The sequence below is a fragment of the Bactrocera latifrons genome, unplaced genomic scaffold, assembly GCF_001853355.1.
Source record: "Bactrocera latifrons isolate USDA-ARS-PBARC rearing strain unplaced genomic scaffold, ASM185335v1 scaffold_496, whole genome shotgun sequence".
In the NCBI taxonomy this organism is placed as follows: Eukaryota; Metazoa; Arthropoda; class Insecta; order Diptera; family Tephritidae; genus Bactrocera; species Bactrocera latifrons.
Genome location: NW_017537152.1, coordinates 25,017 through 30,264, shown reverse-complemented (window position 1 = coordinate 30,264; position 5,248 = coordinate 25,017).

The following is a 5,248-nucleotide window of genomic DNA, read 5'->3' as shown; positions in this document are numbered from 1 at the left end:
AAATATATAAATGAGAATATATATATAATGTTTCAATATTTGCAAAGAATCTGTAACAATCGCAAAAAATCAAATACTAATGAATGTGTTAAAATTGCAAATGGCAATGAACTGGAAGTCATGTCTACCACACCATGCAGAACAATTAATACAACAGAAACCGCTTCAACCTTGCCAAAGGCATCATTAACATCCGCCGAACGTACACGAAAGTTTAGTATTTTATTGAAACATCGACTTTGTAACACACCCTCAGAAACATTGTATGTAAGTTGGAAATACCATTTCAATATAATTTGTATTTTTTAAAGTGTTTACGCATTACTAAAGTTTGTTTAAACAAATAGGTTCGGATGAAAATGAACATTTTAGTGTGGCTAGGTATGTAGGGTGGTTGTCTGATGTCTCTCCAAGGCCTTTATGATGCCCATTATGAAACCATTGGGACTAAAATCCCCTCATTCTATTATGTCTTCTCTGAACAACCCCGTGCTTCTGATGAAGTTTATCAATTAAATTTATATGTGCAATTTCCGACGCATCCTATTCCATTCATGCCACGTTTGTCAGCTTGTTGAACAAATCCGATATTCAACTATATCTCTAATATTAAAAGTCTTCAAGTTGCCAGAGATATTTAGTCAGCATCAAAAGAAAGTGTACTTGTTTATTACATTGCTTGATTTGCTCAAGTTTTTCTAAGTATAACATAGGAGTCATGTGTAGAAGTTCTCGCAAGTGGAGGAAAGTTCTCTGGTCGCCATTGACTTGGAAGTGGCCAGAAACGATTCTTTTACATATGGCTCCGGTCTTTGACCAAGTATCTTCCGGGTAGCCTAAGAACATCCGTTTGAAGGCTTTATAAAGTTAGAAGGCGAAACATCCCCTACACAGGGTTGTTCGCTGTATAAAAAACGCCCTCAATGAAAAAATATGAACTGCCTCAGATGAGGGACCCTCCTTTTGATGACGACCATGGCAACCGAATTAAAGACTACGATTTAAGGACATGCACCAGAAATGTGCGGTGCTTTAATTGGAAAGGTGGACATACGCGATCCAAGAAATCTGAAGAACGTGACAAGGACTGAGGCGAGAGGATCTTTGTGGCATTAACTACTATATAAAGGAGTGCAATCACAACAGACAGCCGAACGCTTTTCTACTCGAATTGCAATTTAAGCTCGGCACTTCAAGCTCTTACGTACAACTGTAACCGAAACCTTTGATTTTCGGAAAATGTAAAAGAACAGCTGGTATGACGAGGAGTGTAGTGTCGCAGCGGAGAGAAAACAGACTTCCTACCTCGCAACCTTACGACCGATAACAAGACGTGCAGGATGGGATACTTACCGAGAGTTAAAGAAGGAAGCGAGAAGCATTTGCATAAAAAAGAGAGAAGCCGAAATGCATGAGTATGAGGAGCTTGACATGTTGGCCGACAGGGGTAATGTAATTCTCAAAAATTCTACGAAAAAATGCGGCGACTAACAGAAGATTTGAGGAGTGGAGCATAATCTTGTAGAACCCTAGGAGGAGAGGAGGAGGAACCGATGATGATGGAAGAGCCGTTCCATTGCCCGACCATGAAAAAGTTCGAATAGCAAACACGGCGGCCAAGAACTGATAAGAAGCCTGCATCAGCTTCTTTGACAGATATGGTCGGAAGAAAGCATGCCCAACGATTGGAATTTATTTTCCACCCAATCCACAAAAAGGGAGACCCCACCTCAACATCACGTATAAGGTTCTATCGAGCGTTTTATGTGAAAGATTGAAGCAAACCGTCAACAAATTGATTGGACCTTTTCAGTGTGGCTTGAGACCTGGTAAATTAACAACAGACCAAAGGAGAATCGATACACACCACCTCTTCGTCGATTCTAATAATAATAATAATTCTTCGTCGCAAAACTAATACGTCTGTGTAAACTGACGTTGAGCAATAACAAAAGCTCCTTCAGGGTCGGGAAGGATCTCTCCGAGCCATTCGATACCAAACGATGTTTCTGACAAAGCGACTCACTTTCGTGTGATTTCTTCAATCTGCTTCTTGAAAAAATAATTCGAGCTGTAGAACTAAATCGAGAAGGTACAATCCTTTATGAGAGTGATGTATGCGATGATATTGATATCATTGGCCTCAACAACCGCGCCGTTAGTTCTGCTTTCTTCAGAATGGGTAAGACAGCGAAGAAAACGGGTCTAGTTGTGACGAGAGCAAAACGAAATATATCCTGCCATCAAACAAACAAATGTCGCTCTCGCGACTAGGCACTCACGTCCCTGTTGACAGTCATTACTTCGACGCTGAAGATATTTTCGTCTATCTTGGCACCAAACCAACAACTACGGCAGCCTCGAAGACGTACAAAAACCAAACTCCATAAGTTTCTCATTATTCCCGTCTTGCTGTATAGTGCAGACGCATGGAAGATGACAACATTTGATGAGTCGACATTACGAGTTTTCGATAGAAAAGTTCTGCGAAATATTCATGGCCCTTTGCGCGTTGGCCACGGCGAATATCGCATTCGATGGAACGATGAGCTGTATGTGATATACGACGATATTGAGTTTAGCGAATTAAAAAGCAGCGAGTATGCTGGCTAGGTCAAGTGTTTCGAATGAACGAAAACACTCCAACTCTAACAGTATTTGACGCAGTACCCGCCGGGAGAAGCAGAGGAAGACCTCCACTTCGTTTTAAGGACCAGGTGGAAAAGGACCTGGCTTCGCTTGGAATCTCCAATTGGCACCACCTTATGAAAAGAAGGAACGAAACCGCGTAAGCGGTTTCTACGCCAGTAAAGAAGAAGAAGAAGTGATATAACAATTTAAAGAATTTCAAAATGGTATCTAATACTCTTCAAGTTAATGGAAAAACAAAAACAAAATTCTTACAATAACAAAAGCTATGAACATAATACTTTAAAAACTTTATATTTCTTGCGTCAAAAAAAGTGTACAAAGAAACAAGAAGTGATGGAAATACATTTTTAGTACTTTGTGTGCTTTCCATTAGCTCAAACTATGACTCGTGAACGACGCCGCATTGAATTGAGAAGATTTTCCAATTTCGAGTTATCTCCATATGTATATAAAAGAAAGTAGTGTAGTATTAGTTACACTATGTTACACTGAAAATTGATGGGAAGGTAGAATCGAACCAGGGGACGGACATAAGATACATTTTATTTCGTTTTGTTTAAAGTCAATATAATTGAAAAATACGAAAGTTATATTAATCACAAGCATGTGTTCAAAATTCATCTAAGAATTATTTAAAGATTTTATTACTTCAAAAAAAGAAAGACATAACTACAAAAATAACAAAACACAGAGATAACGCGGAGAAACTCTAATTTTCTTATGCATGCGTACTTAGTATATTGTTTATACTGATTGTTGCTTCTGAACAAGGCAGTTTGTTTTTAGGACGAACACGTCAGATATTTTCCGTCGTGAAGGCATTGTGGCTTGTAGAAAAGGGCTATTGTGGGCTAAAAATTAAAAATAATATGTGGGCGTGGCACCCTTGTTTAACAGGTTTAATGCATATACATATGTATTTTAAGATAAAATAATCAAATAAGCTCTGGACGAAACCCTTAAGTACCCCTACTGACACTGTAAAAATAGATGAAATCGGACGATAGCATCGCCCACTCATCATATAACTTTTCTGTTAAAAAAAACAAAAATACACTAAAAACAATAAATTTTAGATCCTTGATGGCACTAGAGGGCGTTATAGAACCGAAGAAAAAATATACGATTTACATGGCACTACATACTTGTTAACTTTTAAATTAACAGTGGCATTGGACTAACCAAGTTATACGGCATAGATGGCGTTATAGAACCGAAGAAAAAATATACGATTTTCATGGCACTACATACTTCTTAACTTTTAAATTAACAGTGGCATTGGACTAACCAAGTTATACGGCATAGATGCTGTATAACTAAGTTATACGGCATAGATTTTTCTTGCAACCTTTTCAGGTATAATGCAATAATATTGAAAAAACAAAATATATAATTTAAATTAAACTAAAATACTTAAAACCCACTTCAAAGTTGATTTACCCAGTTAATAAAGGGTAATAATAATTTATATAATTTATATCTGCTTGCCTTATACCACCATCATCTTATTACATAACTCAAACATTAAGAAAGATATCCATCAAACACAATTTGGCATTGCTATCAAAAAAGCGTATACTCGGTTTGTAAATTCGCAAATTTCTATGTTGCAAAAATTCCTATTTCATAATTTTCAAAACACACGTATATTTCTTTTCTTATTTTTTACATATTAACAAGTTAATAAGTGCTAAGTACATTGTATACTCATTCAGAAGGAATGTTGCACATGAATTCAACAAAATAAAAACAGAAAGACGAAAATCACGATTGGTTGAGTATTGAGATAACTTACATTGGTACCGTTAGCAACGTTCCTCATTTTAAATCTTCTATGACTTCTTTTGTTTCTGAAATGTTATCATGTTACGTGTTAGTCTAATTTTGATGCTTGAAATGTCGACTGCTGTACTGACCACTTACAATACTATAATGCCGAAAGTGTTCTTCGAGTACTGCGCAAACTTGGCAATAGCAAATGGTCGCGGAAAAAGCCTTTTATCAAAATAAAATAAAATGAACTGATTCTCTGATTCTTCAAAAAACTATTACCAGGAGAGGGAAACTCGGTTATATTTTCAGATGAAGCGAAATTTGTATTTTTTAGTTCGGATAGTTTGTGGTCTATGTTTGACGAAAACCAAATGCTTACATCAATAAATAAAACTTGAGAACAACGGTGAAACAAAAAGGTGGTAGCGTCATAATTTGGCCCTGCATGTCAGCTGCTGTTATAAGCAGATTGGCTTCCATAGAGACAACAATGGTAACATTTTCATACTTACTAATTTTGAAGAATAATCTGTAATAGAGTGCCGATCACCAGACATAGAGTCAAAATATACATATTATCAGGATAATGACCCGAAACACAAATCAGGCCCTGCCCACCTGATATAAACAATTAGTAGAACAACTTTCACAACGCTTTAAAGCTAATATAGATAACTAGATGACCCCGCAGCCGTTGTCCTGCATGAAATTATGTGTTTTGAAATGAAAAGAAAGTTGAATTTATATGGTGTGAAAAACATTTATATGCGATTCTTCCATATTTGTTTCAATGTAACACAGATTGATAAATAACATTTTTTAG